Source organism: Oryctolagus cuniculus, chromosome 1 (genome assembly GCF_051225735.1).
Source record: "Oryctolagus cuniculus isolate XC-2025 breed Fujian yellow rabbit chromosome 1, ASM5122573v1, whole genome shotgun sequence".
NCBI classification, from domain to species: Eukaryota; Metazoa; Chordata; class Mammalia; order Lagomorpha; family Leporidae; genus Oryctolagus; species Oryctolagus cuniculus.
This window is the reverse complement of record NC_142867.1, coordinates 216,239,211-216,259,001: the sequence shown is the minus strand read 5'-3', so window position 1 is coordinate 216,259,001 and position 19,791 is coordinate 216,239,211. Positions and strand designations below refer to the sequence as shown.

At 46.8% G+C, this 19,791-nt stretch overlaps 1 protein-coding gene across 2 annotated transcripts in view; it reads right to left on the bottom strand.

The window, feature by feature from the left end:
• The window catches only part of KIAA1958 (KIAA1958 ortholog), a 178,727-nt gene extending 159,819 nt beyond the window's left edge, over positions 1–18,908 (bottom strand). Inside the window, exon 1 of one of the 2 annotated variants that reach the window (XM_051843064.3) lies at positions 18,621–18,908. The gene's annotated coding sequence lies outside the window, so the exon portion shown is untranslated. The remainder of the gene's footprint in view (positions 1–18,620) is intronic. The other variant, XM_070055647.2, reaches the window with a different exon arrangement.
• Between the last annotated feature and the right edge of the window lie 883 nt (positions 18,909–19,791).

Sequence of the window (19,791 nt, the reverse complement as noted above, 5' to 3'; positions counted from 1 at the left end):
TTTTTCTGAAAGCTTTATTTAATAAATATAAATTTCATAGATAAAACTTTTTGGAATATAGCGGTTCTTCCCCCCATACCCACTCTCCCACCCCCACTCCCATCCCACCTCCTACTTCCTCTCCCATCTCATGCTCCATTAATTTGTTTTTAATTACCTTTATATACAGAAGATCAACTCTATACTAAGTAAAGATTTCAACAGTTTGCACCCACACAGACACACAAAGTATAAAGTACTGTTTGAAGACTAGTTTTACCATTAATTCTCATAGTACAACTCATTAAGGACAGAGGTCCTACATGGGGAGCAAGTGCACAGTGATTCCTGTTGCTGATTTAACAATTGACACTCTTATTTATGACGTCAGTGATCACCCGAGGCTCTTGTCATGAGCTGCCAAGGCTATGGAAGCCTCTTGAGTTCACGTACTCCGACCTTATTTAGACAGGGCCATAATCAAGCGGAAGTTCTCTCCTCCCTTCAGAGAAAGGGTACATTCACTTTTGTAAGCTGTCGCTCCCCCTCTCGCGGAGGAACGACACAGGACCCTGCGCTGTTCTTTTGTCTGCTCAGCCCTTCCCGGGTTTGCTGCTGGTCCTTCCCGAGTTGGCTGCCGGCCCCTCCACCTCCGTGGAGGGCGGCACCCCCTGCCGCTTTCCCCGCTTCCGCAAAGGAGCGGCACACCGCCGGCCGGCTCTCTCGGGGGCTGCTCAGATGTTCCTCAGGTGTTCCTTCAGATGTTCCTGGTGCATGTTGTCTCTCTCTTCCTTTATAGTCCCCTTCCACCAATCCCAACTCTGCTGCCCACACGCTGAGCACGCTGCTCTCCTCCAATCAGGAGCAGGATCAGCTCCTGCAGCTTATCAAACTGATGAGGCAGCTGCGTAGAGGTTGTTTGGTCTCTCTCTCTCAATGCCATATTGTGGGAGAGCAGATGCATAGAATAAGTCTTAATTCCAGTAACTTAGTCTAGTCTCAGTTGCTCCCCACAGTAAGCATAGCAAATACTTCAAAGTTTTTAACATTTTATTTACTTACTTTTTATTTATTTGAAAGATAAAGAGATACACAGACAGAATCAGATGGACAGAGGGAGACCTTCTATCTGCTAGTTCATTTCCCAAATGCCCACAACGGCTGAAGCTGGGCCAGGCTGAAGTCAGGAGCCTGGAACTCAGTCTGGGTCTCCCACAGGTGTAGCAGGCACCCAACTGTGTGAGGCATTCCCTGCTTCCTCCCAGGGCACACATCAGCAGGAAGCTGCAACTGGAAGCAGATCTGGACTCAAACCCAGGCAACTCAGAACGGGATGCAGCAGCGCCTTAACTGCTACACCACACCCCAAACCCCTACTTCAAAGCTTTAACAGAAAAAGAAAGGCTCTCATACAGAGAATAATTTCTCAGAGAATAATTTCCTCCACCCTTTTCCCTTACGAGCGATGGATAGTATTTCATTTTATGTTTTTGTTAACTCGGTAAGTTAAAGGAAACTTTCTGGATTTCCACAGTGTCTTATGTTCAATTATCAGAGAAGCTATATTTTAATATAAGTTGCTTTTCATTTATCTATTATCCATTGGAGTTTTAGCATTTTTAAAAAAATCAAAATAATACATCATAAATATATCAACTCTATCTGTCATATTGCTGAAGTTTTTTCTCCAGGCTTCCTTCCTTTTTATTATTTTGTTTCATAACAATGGAGTTTAATGAGTGGGCGTTTAGCCTAGCAGTTATCTGTTAGAGATGCCTGCATCCCATACCAGAGTACTGAGTGCTGGCTCTGCTCACATTCCAGCTTCCTGTTAATGTACACCCTAGGAACTGGCAGGTGACCACTTAAGAGGCTGGGTCCCTGCTACCACAGGAGACAAAAGGATTGAGCTTCGGTTCCCAGCCATTATGTGCATGTAAACCAGTCAATGAGAGATCTCTCTCTCTAATAAATAAATAATTTTTAATGAAATTTAAGTTTTCACATAGCAATTGACCTATTAGTGCATCCCTTTCTCAAAAACATTCTATAGCTCTCTCACTGTCTCTCTGCTCTCTTGGCTTCTCGCTCCCCTCTCTCCTCTCCCTCTCTCTCGGCTCCTCTCTGCTCTCTCTCTTCCCTCCTCTCTAGCTCCTCTCCTCTCTGTCTCTCTCTCTTAATGCTCTCCTTTCTCTTTTCCCTTCTTTGCCCCTTCTCTCCAGTCTGCTGGGTTTTCCCCAATAAACTTTTTCCCTTACTCCGGTATTTGGTGTGTTTTGTGCCTAACTTACAGTGTGGGCATCCCATATGGACACCGGTTCGAGTCCCAGCTGCTCCACTTCCCATCCAGCTCTCTGCCATGGCCTGGGAAAGCAGTGGAATATGGCCCAAGTCCTTAGGCCTCTGCATCTGAGTGGAAGAAGCTCCTGGCTCCTGGCTTCGGATCGGCACAGCTCCAGCCATTGTGGCCATCTGGGGAATGAACCAGCGGATGGAGGACCTCTCCCCCTCACCCCGCCTCTCCTTCTCTCTCTGTGTAACTGACTTTCAAGTAAAATAAAATAAAAAAAAAACTTTTAAAAAATTATATAGAACTACAGTATTTCATTATTATTATTATTTCATTTTCAACAAAAATATTGTTTATCACATTCAGCCTGTGTGAAGAAATGCTTATTTCTCAGGTCAATAATTTGCTCTTACAAAAAGTTAAATAACATATCTATTTGGATGACTAACAGGAAGACATTAGCTAAAAAGGTATTAAGCAAATCAAGAGGATGAATTTTTGACACCAAAAATAATTTTAATAGGAAAAACTATGAACTTCTGATACAATTACTTCATTAATTGCAAGTATACATTTTCCATCTTATCGGTACACAAACAGATCATTAGAGACATGTACACAGAAATATACTTTGTGGATAAGACTTTTGCCTGCCAGAAAGAAGGCAGCCAGTTGGCCAGAAAAGAATTTAAGAATATATACATATCAAGAAGATATTCACATACCAGATATATTCATAAGCGAAATACATTCATAGCAGAATATTACTCATAACAGTATATACTCTTCATTGAATATATTCATATTCATTGACTATCTTCAAGAGGAAAATATTTATAAGATTATACCATCAAAGGATGCTTAGCTTTCAAAAGCAGAATATGCCTTACAAGACTGCTGTGAAGGCAGAAGGAGAATACCCTCAGCTAAAATTTCACAGAAATCTTCAAAGGCTGTTTAAAAGAGATTTTAGAAAATTAATAAACTTGATGAATTTGACAGCTGGATGAATTGATCCTTTCTTGAATTGGCTTTGGAAAACTGGTCAAAAGCTGTAAAACTTCAAAGGTGGAAAAAAAACTGACAATTTTCCAGGAAGGGGGGGACAATTTTTTTGAAAATGTCCCTGTATCTGCTTGGATTCATCCATATACCAGCAAAGAATTACTTTGGAAGATTTCCAAAACCAACTGACTGCTACTTTTACTTCCACTACATTATGGGGAACATTTTTACAAAACTTAATAAAATCTTAAGTTTGTCCAGGAGATAAACTTTGGTGGTATGGGAAATCCACCAATGTAGAGCTCCTTGCTTTCTTTTTTGACAGGCAGAGTGGACAGTGAGAGAGAGAAAGACAGAAAGGTCTTCCTTTTGCCGTTGGTTCACCCTCCAATGGCCGCCGCGGCCGACGCACCGCGCTGATCCGAAGGCAGGAGCCAGGTGCTTCTCCTGGTCTCCCATGGGGTGCAGGGCCCAAGCACCTGGGCCAGCCTCCACTGCACTCCCTGGCCACAGCAGAGAGCTGGCCTGGAAGAGGGGCAACCGGGACAGAATCTGGCGCCCCGACCCGGACTAGAACCCGGTATGCCGGCGCCGCAAGGCGGAGGATTAGCCTGTTGAGTGCAGCGCCGGCCTTCTTGCTTTCTTAAGATGCCAATTAAGTAAAGTGAATTACTGAACCAGAACTGTTATGAAAATGTTAACAGTCTGGGCAATTTATAAAAGAATTAAACTCCCTAAAAAACAGTGGATTATCACTAGGTTTTACAGCAAATGAACTGGAAAAACAGCTAATAAATAGATTACATATCCTAATCTTTGCATATCTTACTTTTTCTTACCTACCCCAATATTTGTCCCCTTCAATCATAAGAAAAAAAAATTTCCCAAGATAACAAAAAAAACCATACTTAAGTGTGCACCAGGAGTCCCACCTACACTTCAGACTCCAACTCCCTCCTTCTGTGCGTCCTGAGAGAAAGCAGGCTATGGAGACGACTCCAGTAGTTTGGTCCCTACCGCCCACGTGGGATCCACCTGCTCCTGATTCACCCACTCCCTGGCTCCAGCCTGGCCCAGGCTTGGATGCTGCAGGCATTTGGGAAATGAGCCAGCAGACTACAGATCTCTCCGTTTCTGTCTCTCTGCCTTTCAAATAAAATGAGAAATAAATTTTCTTTAAACTCCAATTACAAAATGGGCAAAAGAATGTAAAGACATATTTCACAGATCAGAATACACTCACAGCTGCCAAATAAGCACATGGAAAGCTATTCGATAGTTATTAGGGAAATGCAAATTAGAATGCAAATGAGGTATTACTAAATATCCACTAGAATAAATACAATTAAAACAGTGACAACACCAAGGAAGTACAGGCATTGGGCACCGAGATTATGCCTACATGCCGTATCAGAGTGTTTGGGTTTCAGTCCCAGCCCTGCTTCCAATCCAGCTTCCTGCTAATGTGTACCCTGGGAGGTAGCAGGTGATAGCTCAAGTACTTGGATCAAATAAATAAATCTTTAAAAAATGCTTAGAATGTCTACATTCTATATCAGAGTGCCAGACCCAGCTGCTGTGGGAATTTGGAAAGTAAACCAGTGGATGGAAGACCTCTCACCATCTGTATCTGTCTCTCTAGTTTCAAATAATAAAATTTTTAAATAAATAAATGAAATTATAAAAAGGTACAGTCACTCTTGAAAAGTTTGGGCAGTTATTTTAAAACTAAACATGCAATTACTATATAATCTAGCAATTAATACTCTTGAGTACATATCCCAGAGAAATGAAAACTTACGTTCATGCCAAAACTTGTACATAAATGTTCATAGTTGGGGCCAATGCTGTGGTGCAGCGAGTTAACGCCCTGGCCTGAAGCGCTGGCATCCCATATGGGTGCCGGTTCTAGTCTTGGCTGCTCCTCTTCCGATTCAGCTCTCTGCTGTGGCCTGGGAAAGCAGAAGATGGTCCAAGTGTTTGGGCCCCTGCACCCATGTGGGAGACGCATAAGAAGCTCCCGGCTTCGGATCGGTGCAGCTCTGGCCGTTGCGGCCATTTGGGGAGTGGAGCAGCGGATGGAAGACCTTTCTATTTCTACCTCTCTCTCTGTAACTCTGTCTTTCAAATAAATAAATCTTTAAAAAAAAAAAATGTTCACAGCAGCTACATTTGTAAAAGTCAAGAATTGAAATACGCCCAGATGACCTTCAACAGTTGAATGACTGAACAAACCATGGTAAACCATGGATTACTACTCAGCAATAAAAAGGAACAAACTACTGACAGATGCAACAAGCTAGATGAATTTCCAGAGAGCTATGATGAACAAAAAAAGCAATCACAAAAAGTTATACACCAGGGGCCGGAGCCGGGGCGCACTAGGTTAATCCTCTGCCTGCGGCGCTGGCATCCCATATGGGCGCCGGGTTCTAGTCCCGGTTGCTCCTCTTCCAGTCCAGCTCTCTGCTGTGGCCTGGGAAGGCAGTGGAGGATGGCCCAAGTGCTTGGGGCCCTGCACCTGCATGGGAGACCAGGAGAAGCACCTGGCTCCTGGCTTCAGATTGGCGCAACTCTGGCCCTTGCAGCCACTTGGGGAATGAACCAGCGGAGGGAAGATCTTTCTCTCTGCCTCTCTCTCACACAGTCTGTAACTCTACCTGTCAAATAAATAAAAATCTAAAAAAAAAAAAAAAAAAAAAAAAAAAGTTATATACTGAATGATCCCCTTTATGTAACATTGTTTTAAAAAACAAAATATCATTAATGGAGGACTGATTAATGGTTGTCAGAGGTTAGGGGTAGGGTGGCAGGGTGTGGGGATACAGGAGATGGTAGAAACACGAACCTAAACAGATGCTAAAACTGCTGAATCTAGCAACACCACACACACACACCCAGTACTGGGAAATGGGAAATGGGAAAGAGTGGGAGATCCCATCAAAGTCAAGATACTAGCTAAGGCTACCATAACAGAGCACTGCAGACTGCGTGCCTATACAACAGATCCTTACTTCCTCACAGTTGTCTAGGCTAGAAATCCAAGACCAAGGCACTGGCAGGTCTGGTTTCTTCTGAAGCCCCTGTCCTTGGCTTGTAGATGGCCACCTTCCCACTGCGTCCTCACCCAATCTCCCCAGTGTGTACACATCCCTGTGCCTCTTTGTGTGTCCTACTGTCCTCCTTTATGCAGCCATCAGTCAGACTGTATTAGAGCTCATCATAATGTTGTTCTCACCTTGGTCATCGTTGTAAAGGCCACATCTGTAGTCACGTTCTGAGGTGGGGGGGGAGGGAGGGTGGGTAACGCTGTAACATCTGAATTTGGAGGGAATACAATTCAGCCCATCAACAGTATCTTGGTGGTTATGTTACAGTTTTGCAAAATGTTATTACTGGAGGAAATTTCTCTGTATCCTATCTTACAGCTGCAAGTGAAGTTACAATTATCTCAGTGGACAAACACACACACACACGCACACACACACACACGGGGCACCCACGATAACAACAGACAAAGATGTTCAACAAAATTAGGTGATAAGGTAGCACCGTGAACACCAGATAAGCAAGCAGAGCTTAAACACCCACAAAAATAGGACCCCCCCAGGATGAGCAACTGGGCAGGTAAGGGGAGAAAAAGGGAGTTCTGCTATTTAAAGAGCTGAGATACAAGAAAGGTTCAAAAATGACCCTCAAATGAAGGAACTCCACTTAGCTGCAGCTGTACCTAGGAACAGCCCTAACTGCCTCTCAGGCGCCTGGGGGAGACTGCAGGATCACAGGGCCCTACTAACAGACCAGAGAAAAAACTGTGACAAGACAGACGTGTGAGTGGGCATAAAAGCGACGTCCGAAAGAGGCCAATCTCAGAGCCCATCACATAAAAAAGGTCACTCCTTTTTCTTTGCACTGAAGCATAATACACAATCAGCAAAGGGCAGAAAGGGCTGCGGACATTCTGCTGACATTGCACAGCTCACAGAGCACACGTATGAGAGCGTGCAGCCAGTGGCCAGATCAGGGACGGGGCCTCTCCGGCACCCCAGACGCCTACTCTTTCTCCTTTCTAGTCGCTGTTCCCCTGAAGGGACCACTATTCTGGCTGCTGATGGACTCCACAGACAAGGGGCCATCCACTGAGAATTCTGTCTCTGGTTTCTTCAGCTCAGTATGTCTGTGAGATTCACACATTCCACAGCATGCAGCCGTGGACTCTCGTCCTCACGGCTCTACAGTATTCCACACAGTCAATACACCCAAATGTATTTATCCAGTCTAATCAGTTTAATACGTTCTGTAACAAACCACCTGACAGCTTAGGGATTCCTGATTTCTCAGAGTTCCGTGGTTTTCTGGGTGATCTCTCCCCAGCTTCACCTTGTTCGTGTGTCTGTTTTTAGCTGTCAAGTCAGCTAAGCTGGAAGGTCAGGGTTGCCTGGCAGACAGGCTTGGCGGGTAAGTACTACTCATCAGGGGGTGCCTCAGTCCCCTTCCATGAGACTGCTCTGAGTCCCGCACGTCCTCAGACAGTGGCATCGGGCCAACATGACCCCGCACCCCCCTAAGCGTTTATCAAGCCTCTGTCTGCACAGTGCTTGTTAACATCGGACTGGCCCAAATCTGACTCACAGATGAAGAGGACAACTCAGGATACAGATAGGAGGAGACGTGATCTGTTCGGGGGCAGCAATGTAACAGTCTACCACCTATTATACTGGTGGTCATTCAGGCAGATTCTGTTTGGGGCTATTACAAATAGTGTCGTTAACATTCTAGTATATTTTGCTGGGCACTGGGTCAAAGGATATGCTCGTTCTGCCCTAGTAGGTACTGCTAAACAGCTTTGCAGATTGCTCATACTGGTTTACATTTCCATACCAACTGATATTTCCAACAAGCAGGGCAGGGGGAACCTAATTACTCAACATTCTCAACAACACTTGGTATTTTTCATCCTTTTCATTTATTCTGGTGGGTACATGATGGTACTTCATTTTCATTTTTACTGAGTGGCATTCTTTTAAAACACTTCATATAAGCAACAAAGGAGATTTTTCAAACCTGGAAACTGGGAAAAAAAATGCCTTGCCCTTCCCTACCTCTCTCACAGGAACCTTTTCCTAAAGTCCAGACAAATTTCTCAATTTAAACATGAACAAGAGAAAAAGAAATACTAAAAATAAGCAAAAAGAGTGGTTCTAGTCCCAGCTCCTTGTGCTTCTGATCCAGCTTCCTGCTAATGCACCTGGGAGGCAGAAGATGACAGCACGCACTTGGGTCTGCCACCATCTAGGACATCCAGCTGGAGTTCTTGCCTCCTTACTTTGGCCTGGTCTAGCCCCAGGTGTTATGGGCATTTTTGGAGTGAACCAGCAGATGGAAAATCTCTCTCTCTCTCTCTCTCTCTCTCTCTCTCTGAACCAGCAGATGGAGGATCTCTCTCTCTCTCTCTCTCTCTCTCTCGGCCTTCCAAATAAATAAATCTTTTTTTTTTTTTAATTTGACAGAGTTACAGACAGTGAGAGAGAGAGAGAGAGAAAGGTCTTCCCTCCGCTGGCTCACCCCCCAAATGGCCGCCCCGACCAGCGCTGTGCCAATCTGAAGCCAGGAGCCAGGCGCCTCCCTTTGGTCTCCCATGCAGATGCAGGGGCCCAAGCACCCGGGCCATCCTCCAACGCCCTCTGGGGCCACAGCAGAGAGCTGAACTGGAAGAGGAGCAACCGGGACCAGAACTCAGTGCCCACATGGGATGCCAGCGCCACAGGCAGAAGATCAACCAAGTAAGCCACAGCACCGGCCCCAATAAATCTTTTCAAAACAGAAAAAGCAGTGGGGCCAGTGCTGTAGCATAGTAGGTAAAGCCACCACCTACAGTGCCAGCATCCCATATAGCTGCTGGTTCAAGACCTGACTGCTCCACCTCCAATCCAGCTCTCTGCTATGGCCTGGGAAAGCAGTAGAAGATGGCCTAAGTCCTTGGGCCCCTGCACCCACATGGGGGGGAACCCAGAAGCTGCTCCTGGCTCCTGGCTTCGGCTAATGGAGAATCTCTCTCTCTCTTTCTCTCTCTGTCTCTCCTTCTCTCTCTGTGTAACTCTTTCAAATAAATAAATAAATCTTAAAAAAAAAAAAAAAAGCAAATGCTTGCATAACCAATAAAGGCACATTACAAAAACATGACCATAAAGCAAATGAGACTTTAACATGTTTCAAAATGAATTAAAAGAAACTAAGAAAATTATAGAATCTCAAAGAAAAGAACTACATACATCAAAAACAGACAAACTAAAAATCAAGATCGACCAGATAACAAAAGAATGTACAAAGAAAACTGATAGAGCTCAGGACAGACTAGAAAGCAAAAAAGCTCAGGAAGACAAAACTAGAAGCAACACTAGACTCAATGGATACAATGAAAACCACAGACAGACCTCACTTTAGAATAGTTCAACTATTTTTTAAAATTTTACAACAGTACAAAAGCAATAAGCATTCAGGAGAAACTATACTTTGAATTCTGCTCTTTGCTGAGCGAACCATAGGCGGTATGATAACCTCTCAGAATGCCGGGCGGCGAGCTGCTACTCCCAGTCACTCAGCCACACATCACAAGGGTAAACAACTGATAGTCTGCAGGTAACGTGCAGCTAAATATGACGTTCTTCAGGTTGGACATATTAAACCATTTCTAACTTATAAAATTTTCGGGCCGGCGCCGCGGCTCACTAGGCTAATCCTCCGCCTAGCGGCACCGGCACACCGGGTTCTAGTCCCGGTCGGGGCGCCGGATTCTGTCCCGGTTGCCCCTCTTCCAGGCCAGCTCTCTGCTGTGGCCAGGGAGTGCAGTGGAGGATGGCCCAGGTGCTTGGGCCCTGTACCCCATGGGAGACCAGGATGAGTACCTGGCTCCTGGCTCCTGCCATCGGATCAGCGCGGTGCGCTGGCCGCAGCGCGCCAGCCGCGGCGGCCATTGGAGGGTGAACCAACGGCAAAGGAAGACCTTTCTCTCTGTCTCTCTCTCTCACTGTCCACTCTGCCTGTCAAAAAAAAAAAAAAATTTCAACTTACAATGAATTTATTGCAATATAACCCTCCTGTAACACAAGGGGCATTAAAGGGGCTAACAGATAAAAAGAAGATAACTGCATGGGCTCAGGGGCCATCTTCCTCTGCTTTCCCAGACTATTAGCAGGAAGCTGGATAGGAAGTTGGGCAACTGGGCCCCTCCGTGAACTTTTTGAAGATCCCTTGCATAAAGGAAGTCACAGATTTCAAGAGGGAGATAGTAAGTTTGGGGTTATGCCAAAGGTGAAACATTTAGAGACTATTGAGTAAATATGCACAGCTGGTAATCCTGGCAGGATACCAGGTTCAGGTTCAGGAATGTGTGAAATGATCAGGATAGTAGATAACTTACCATGAAAACAGCAAGACCAATGCCTGAAGCAGATAACCACAAGGAACTCATCCTCAGAAATCACAAGAAAGCAACACCATTAGCACTGCCATTCAGTATGGCCACACTGATATTCTCTAGTTTTCCAAAGCAATTACAGTATTAAGAATATTCTTCTTTAAGCCATTCAAAATAAAACATTTAAAAATAATTAATTTTATGGGGCCAGCACTGTGACACAATGGGTAAAACCGCCACCTGCAGTGCCAGCATCCCTTAAGCGCACCAGTTCCAGCTGCTCCACTTGCGATCCAGCTCTCTGCTGTGGCCTGGGAAAGCAGTAAAAGATGACCCAAGTGCTTGGGCCTCTGCACCCGCGTAGGAGACCTGGAAGAAGCTCCTGGCTCCTGGCTTCAGACAGGCTCAGCTCTGGCTGAACCAGCAGATATAAGACTTTCTCCGCTCCTCCCAACCCCCGCTGCTGCCTCTCTGTAATTCTACCTTTCAAATAAATAAATAAACAAGTCTTTTTTAAAAATAAATTTCAAGAGTGAAAAAAGAAAGCTCTTGCCTATGTTAGCTATTTTCAATAGCATATAGAGTTGATCACAGTGCTCTGTATTTGGGACCTGGTACCCAGTGACAAAACAACAGACTAGGAAAGACATGGGAGGGGCCAGTGCTGTGGCATAGCAGGTAAAACTACCGTCTGCAGTGCTGGCATCCCATATGGGCGCCACTTCTAGTCCCAGCAGCTCCTCCTCTGATCCAGCTCTCTGCTGTGGCCTGGGAAGGCAGTAGAGGATGGCCCAAATCCTTGGGCCCGTACACCGTGTGGGAGACCCAGAAGAAGCTCCTGGCTCCTGGCTTCAGATAGGTGCAGCTCCAGCCGTTGCGGCCATATGGGGAATGAACAAACGGACGGAAGACCTCTCATATGGGCACTGGTTCAAGTCCTAGCTGCTCCGCTTCTGATCTAGCTCCCTACTGACATGCCTGGGAGGGCAGCGGGAGATGGTCCAAGTGCTTGGGCCCCTGCCACCCACGTGGGAGACCTGGATGGAGCTCCTGACTCCCAGCTTCAGCCTGGCCCAGCCCTGACCATTGCAGCCATGTGGGTAGTGAGCCAGCAGACAGAAGATGGGTATCTCCCTCTCTCGCTAACACTGCCTTTCAAATAAATAAATCTTCAAAACCAAAAAAAAAGTAAATTTTTTTTAAAAGAAAAGACATGAAAGACAAAACTGCTATACAATCACACCTATGAAGTATCTGTGTGTGTATGAAAGGTGATGAGCATGGGGAGAGGCTGGGTTATGGGCTGAATTGTATCTTCTTCTAGTCCATCTCTTCAAGGCCTAGTCCCAAATTCCTCCATACGTGACTTGCATTTGGAGACAGGCTCTTTAAATGAGCTCCAATGAAGCCATACCAGGGGCCCTAGTCACTGTGACTGAAGTTCTTTTAGGAGATGAGGACCCAGACCGGCACAGAGGGAAGACCCTGTGCAGACACCTGAGGAAGACTACCATTCAAAAGCCAAGAAGGGGAGCCAGAGTCGTGGCTGAGCAGCTTGAGCTGCAAAGCCGACTTCCCATTTCAGGGCACCATTCCGAATCCCACCTGTTCCATTTCTGATCCAGCTCCCTGCTCATGGCCTGGGAAAAGCGACGAGGATGGTCCAAGTGTTTGGGCCCCTGCCACCCACGTGGGAGACTCCTGGCTCCTGGCTTCAGCCTGACCCAGCTCTGGCTGTTACAGCCATATGGGGAGTGAACCAGCAGAAGATGTCTCTTTGTCTCTCTCTCTCTCTCTCTCTCTCTCTCTGTAACTCTTTCAAAATAAATAAATGCATCTTTTTTAAAAATGTGTTTCATTGGCCGGCGCCACGGCTCACTAGGCTAATCCTCCGCCTAGCGGCGCCGGCACACCAAGTTCTAGTCCCGGTTGGGGCGCCGGATTCTGTCCCGGTTGCCCCTCTTCCAGGCCAGCTCTCTGCTGTGGCCAGGGAGTGCAGTGGAGGATGGCCCAGGTGCTTGGGCCCTGCACCCCATGGGAGACCAGGAGAAGCACCTGGCTCCTGGCTCCTGCCATCGGATCAGCGCGGTGCGCCGGCCGCGGCGGCCATTGGAGGGTGAACCAACAGCAAAGGAAGACCTTTCTCTCTATCTCTCTCTCTCACTGTCCACTCTGCCTGTCAAAAAAAAAAAAATGTGTTTCATTAAAAATTTTTAATAAATATTTTCAAAGGAAAATGTAAGAAGAAACTGATGGGACAAAATATTTGCAATTAGAAAAGGCAGAAAAGGTGTCATTTCCAGGAAAATCAAGAAGGAAAAGACAATTGATGTATCGGATGCCTGAAAAAAAAAAAAAAAAACTTAACCCAAAGGTAAATAATAATTAAAAACAATCTAGGGGCCCGGCGCTGTGGCCTAGCGGCTAAAGCTGCCGCCTACAGTGCCGGCATCCCATATGAACGCTGGTCAGAGTTCCAGCTGCTCCACTTCCGATCCAGCTCTCTGCTATGGACTGGAAGCAGTAGAGGCCCCTGCACCCATGTGGGAAGACCCAGAGGAAGCTCCTGGCTCCTGGTGCCTGGCTTCAGATCGGCGCAGCTTTGGACACTGCGCCCAATTGGGTAGTGAACCAGCAGATGGAAGACCTCTTTGTCTCTGCCTCTGCCTCTCTGTAACTCTGCCTTTCAAATAAATAAATAAATAAATAGTTTAAAAAATAAATTTAAAAAATCTGGCCAAGCAAAGAAAAAATAATGGAGGCAACTCTGGGCAATTCTCTGGAATTAAAAAGGGCTGTGCATATTTTCTCCTGATGTTTCAGCTCACAGAATCCTTGAAGATTAACAAATAAAAACATTACCAGGCATCAAGCAAAAACATACTTGCAATAGGTTTGAATGGAATTCTGGTTCTTTGCAGATTTCTTTTTTCAAAAAAAAAAAAAAAAAAAAAAAAACAAAGATAATAAGCCCTAGCAATTTCACAATTTCACACCTATCACTTTTTGCCCTGCATGTGGAACTGCAGAGGCCACAGGTTCAAGGGAAAAGGAAGGTGGAGGGGACAGGCATTCTCTAACCTGCAGCTATAGAGGGTGAACCCATTCCCTGGTGTTCATGCCAGCCAAAGTTCAGGCAGAGCAGAAGGAAAAAAAAAAAAAAAAAAAACTAGAGCAAACACGCATTGAGCACTGTTAATATGTTTAAAAGTTTCTTAAAGTTTTTAAAAATTTTTGAGAGGCAGAGATAAAGAGAAAAAAAAAAAAAAAACACATCTTCCCTTTCCTAGCTTCACTAGCCAAATACCAGCAACAGCCAGGACTAGGCTAGGCTGAACAGGAGGCAGGAACTCAACCTGGTGTCCCACATGGATGGCAAGGACCCAAGTACTTGGGGCCATCACCTGCTGCTCCCCAGTGCTGGCATTAGCAGGAAGCTGGAATTGGGAACAAAGCCAGGACTCCAATCCAAGCACTCCTGCCATGTGACACAGGCAACTTAACAGCTATTCCAAACTCCCACTCAAGTTTCCTAAACATTTTAACGTCCCATCTTAAAGTAGTCAAAAGTTGGCCAGCGCCACAGCTCACTAGGCTAATCCTCCACCTTGCAGTGCCGGCACACAGGGTTCTAGTCCTAGTCGGGGCGGCAGATTCTGTCCCGGTTGCCCCTCTTCCAGTCCAGCTCTCTGCTGTGGCCTGGGAGTGCAGTGGAGGATGGCCCAAGTCCTTGGGCCCTGCACCCCATGGGAGACCAGGAGAAGCACCTGGCTCCTGCCATCGGATCAGCGCGGTGCGCAGGCCGCAGTGGCCACTGGAGGGTGAACCAACGGCAAAAGGAAGACCTTTCTCTCTGTCTCTCTCACTGTCCACTCTGCCTGTCAAAAAAAAAAGTAGTCAAAAGTTATATTTCACATGAAGTTGTATAATTTTTCTTTTGGGACATACTCATATATACTTTCCTTCTGGTATAAAAATATCAGATATCCTAGACCACAGACCTTTGCTTCCCATATTACTTGCAAGTGCGATCACATGTTTCGGAAATATCCTCTTTGTCACTAGAGTCATTAGCATTATCAGTACAAAAGAGTGAAAAATTCTCCAACTGATTAAGCATAAGACTTTGCAAAACAAACTTGAATGCTGCTGTACAATTTGCCTTTCTCCAGAAAAGCATGTTACACTTTGTTGGCACTGGATACAAAATAAAATTCAAAAATGTACAGTTTCACTACTTTTAGTTTCTTGACCTTTATTTGAATTTGAAACTAAGCTTTACCAAACAGCAAAATTTACACAGTAAGTAGCCAACCACAGTCCTCATTATGGAATCTATGCAGTGCATTTGTTACCTAGGAAACGAACCAGAGCACAGGCAGAGTGCAATTCAGTGGAGCAAAAGAATTCTCCAATCACGCTGGTAAATAAAGTCCATAAATCCACTAATCAGCAGCCAAGTCAAGAAGTATCACCTAAGAGTTAAGCTCTATGGAAAGTTTTCTAAAGGAGAAAAAGAAACCCATGGGGCTTCTATGGACAACTGTGTAGATCTCTTAAGTCAATATTACGAGCAGGTTTCTTTACAAACACAAACTGTCATAAAATAAACTGTTCAAAATAAATGGCTTCTCTCCAATCTTCAGCTTCTCTATTTTTGACAGTATTTAAGAGAAAAAGCTTCTTCAGAGCCAGCCTCATACATCTGGTACCAGAATATTAATCCAAGAACGAATTCTGCATTTTTGGTGAGCCGCATGGGTTCGTGCTGCTCTTAAACAAGGCAGGATGATAAAGGCTGGAATGAGAGGTTATTGTCCACATCCCTCCCAGTCAGGCCAGCTTCCCCACCAGGCTACAAAGAACGGCAGGGAAAGTCACAGAGCTGTACTAGAGAGTGAAACTGCTAATCTTCAGCTTTCTGTTTGATTATTACTTATGCTAATACCAGTCATTTGAAGGTTCCAGTTAATACAAAGTGGCCATTTTAAATTTCCACTAATGATATTGCACTAATAAACAGGAAAGTGCTAGTAAGTCTGTAGACTTAATGTCTATCAAGTTTAACTGTGGACAGCGTAGTGTCATATGAAAAAATAAAATTGGTAAACAGCTGCATTTAAAAATCCAATTTTATACAAATTCAAATTTTATAGAAGCAGCATTTGTTATAATATAAAAGCAGCAGAAAACATTTTCAAACATGAAAAATAATTTATAAGCTTTCTTGAACAGCTTACCAAAAAGGACATTAATTGAAAATACTTAAGGATTTCTGGAATGTTTCTGGTTACACTAAGATATTACTGTTAATTACACAAGAAGCAAAAAAGTAATATCTACATGAGTCAAAAAGAGAATGAAAAGAAACAGTAGGAGTTATCTCTTAGCCAGCTCACACAAAGACACTGCACTGATGATCCAAGAAAACTGTTAAGTACAACTTTGCCAAAGCCATTCTCAACACAGGCCACGCTCTGTTAATGTTTAGTTTACACAGTGACTCTTTGTAAAATCTTATCACTATCACTGACAGCCTTGCAAATGCATAAACAGGCTATTCAATTTGTTGCTTCATCATTTTTAATTCCAAAAGCTGATGAAGAATATGTGTATCTAAGAGCTGGAATTCTCACAGAGGTCTAGAACTCCCTTTGACCACTCACGACAAAGCCTGAGCAACCGTCAATACCTCTCAGGCAGAGGAACACTGGTCAAAGGGGCTACCTTTTTAGAGCCACACACTAAGCTCTGTGGGCCTTTGGGCAGTTTAAGGTCATTTACCTAATGTGGATCAGAAGTCATAGCAGGAACTAATAAAATTTGATCAACTCAAAGGGGTTGGAGAGATCATTGTTAGATGCACCATCCTCCAGGAAAATGTGCATAAAAGCAAACTCTAAACATTTATAAAATTAGGCATGTAGGGCCGTGGCAGCAGCTCTGGCATCCCATACAGGCTCCAGTTCGAGTCCCAGCTGCTCCACTTTCAATCCAGCTCCCTGCTAATGCACCTGGGAAAAGCAGTAGATGATGACCCAAGTGTGTGGGCCCCTGTTACCCACGTGGGAGACCTAGAAGAAGCTCCTGTCTCCTGGATTCATCCTGGATCAGCTCCAGGGCTATTTGGGGAGTGAACCAGTCGATGGAAGACCTCTCTCTCTGTCTCTCCCTCTCTCTCTCTCCCTAACTCTGCCTTTCAAGCAAATAAAATAAACCTTTTAAATAAAAGTAGGCATGCAATGATATTAATCTGTTACTACAAAAAGGCAAGATTCTCAGATTTTTTCCTCCTAGAAAAAAAAAAACACTATTTTAAGCTTATTAAACTTTTTATAATGACAAAAATCAATTTGCCTAAATAAAAGTGCACTGAATTACATATTGCTATTCTTGTTTGATGGGAATTAAATTAACTCTTGTTTTTTTCCCATCATCAAGGTTTTTCTTCAAATTTAAATGAGAATTAAAAAAAAAGTCTCCACTTTCTACATTCAGCTGTACATCCAGTTAGAATTGTCTGAGTGCCCCTAAATTTACTTTAAAAAAGAAATCTGGTAACCATCAGACTTAAGTTTGTCAATATAGACGCTCACACAGTGGGCAAGAAGCAAAAAGAAAACAAGTGTTTCCAGAAGTGAGCAGCCGACTGAGATTAATACAAAGCGATCACCCTATGTACCTGCATCAGAAATTCTGAATCTGTAAAACTGATCTGTAAAAATCTGGGTGCTTTCTCAGCTTCATTTATTATTTGAATAGATACAAATACATAGCAACTGTAAGAAAACTTAGCTAGCTAATCAAATAAGAGCAATGAAACCTGTCACCCTACAACACTTTCCAAGAAAACACCACCCAGCACAGACAACTCAACCGCTGGCTTACACACAGGCAACACATAAACAGAGGGAGCCCGCCGGGGACCACGCACCCGCAGTCCTAACGCGGATGTTTCCTATGTTCCTGAAAGACCTCGGATCTTAAACTGGCAGAAAGCAAGGTTGTAGCAAGAAGGGAACAGCTAAATCAGTGTTTCTTGCGCTCCAACACAGCCTGCACCATGGAAGCTGTCAGTACCTGAGCCGCTTGTGAACTGTTTATCTAACAGGCAGAAGATTCTGCCGTGCTAATCCTCACGACTCTGCAAAAACCCGAAACTTTACCCCAAAACTTCAAAATATACACATGCAATTGTAAAAACCACAGCCACGTTCATTTTTTCCTCCCTCTATGTCCCTACTTAACTTTACAAAAAAATAAATAAATAAGACAGGAAGCTACCAGAACACCAAAACCCCTCTTGGATTCTGATGCGCCGTTGGTCAGCCCAACCTCCCTCTACCCCGGGGACTGCATCGCTTGATCTATTTGATAACAAACACCAACCACTGCGCGCAGCCTCAGAAGGGGCTGGGGGGCGGAAGAGCCTCGGGCCGGAGAAAGCCCTCCTCCGTTAGAAACAATAAATACTGAGCGGCGCGATGCACGTTCCTGCACACCCGCCCCACACGCACCTCGGGCTGCCTCCCGCCCCGGCGGACGCAGCCCCGCACCGCCTCTCGGTCTCTCCGCCACCGCAAGACTTGGAAACTAGGGCGGGCGGCTCTTTTCTTCCTCCTTCCCGCCCTCCTGCCCACCTCCAGCAGACCCCCCGAGCCGCGGCGGGCGAGCCAGACCCTCAGCGCGGCCACCGGGGACGCGGGGCGGCGGGCCGGCCGGAGGAGCGGGGGCCACCTCACAGCCGCCGCTCCCCGCTCCCGAGCCCGCGCGGCCGCCGAGGGTCGTCGCCCCCTCACGGCCCCCAGCCCGCCGCGATCCCCCTCCGCCCGCAAGCGGAGACAAAAGGAGGGTTCAGCCGGGTCACGGCGCGGCCGCCCCCCACACAAAGCGGCCGTCGCCACCCCGCGCGCGCGGGCTCTCACCCACCTGCAGGTGTCTGTGCGTCTGTCCATAGGAACGCGGGCGCCGCGGTGGGGGGCGGGGGGGGCTGCGGGAGCCGGGCAGCGCGCGCTGGACGGGGCGGGACGGAGCGGGGGGCGGGCGGCAAGAGAGCGGCCGGAGGGCCGGGCACCGCGGACCGGCGGAGCAGGGAAGGCGCCCGGCGGGCGGACGGCGGGCGGCGGCGCGGGCCGGGGGGCGGGGGCGCCAGCCTGGCTCGGCCGACCGGCGCGCGCCGCTCCGTGCGCCCCGGGCTCCGCGCGCCCGGCTCGGAGCGCGGGGGGCGGGGGGCGGGGCGCGGGCGGGGCCGGCGAGCGGGGCGGGGGCTCGGACCCCGGGCTCCAGCCGGCACCGGAAGCGCGCCGTGGTCGGCGGGACCCACAGGAAGTGTGTAACGACACCTCCTACGACACGCACCGAGCTCGCCGTCGCCGCTGCCCGGAGGAGCTGCGGACCGACCCTCCCGCCGCGCCAACGCGCGCCCCGGCTGGCTGGCGCCGGAGCTGCGGGGCCACTCGCGCTCGGCGCGCACGAGATTTATCCCCGCTGCACGGACAGGTGTGGAGCCCACGATCCCCGCTGCGTTCCGAGGTGTGCAGCTCCCGCTCCTCCCGCACGCCCCGGGCCCACGGTCCCTGCTGCCTTGCGGAGCCCCTCCTGGACGCAAGGAGCAGAGTCTTCTCCCTTCGGGCGCCGACACCTGTTATCACACAGGGTACGGTGTGCACCTCTGTACCCAGGGACGTGCGAGAACACCTGCCTACACGCTACATACAACGCACGGTCATCGCTGCCCTGTGCAGGTGCCTAACCTAACATCGACTGCGACACACGCACTCTCGTTTCCCCCGAGATAGCGGGCTGCTTAATAACGCCTGGAACTCGCCAGCTAAGACTAGGGCTCCTGTACATCGGGCACACAACAGAGGGGAGGCTGGACATGCGCCACCCCAGCCGCCATCCTCCGCCTTTATTTATCTAACAAACACTTGGATAGCGCGTACTCTGTGTCTGGGGCTTGCCCTCAGTGCTCAGCGAGTATTCATTAATTAAACCCTAAGGATTCTATGAAGTGGATGCTATTAGCATTGCCATGTATGGCTAAGGGAGCTGAGGCACAGAGAAATTAAGCAATCTGCTGAAGATCTCTTAGTACGGG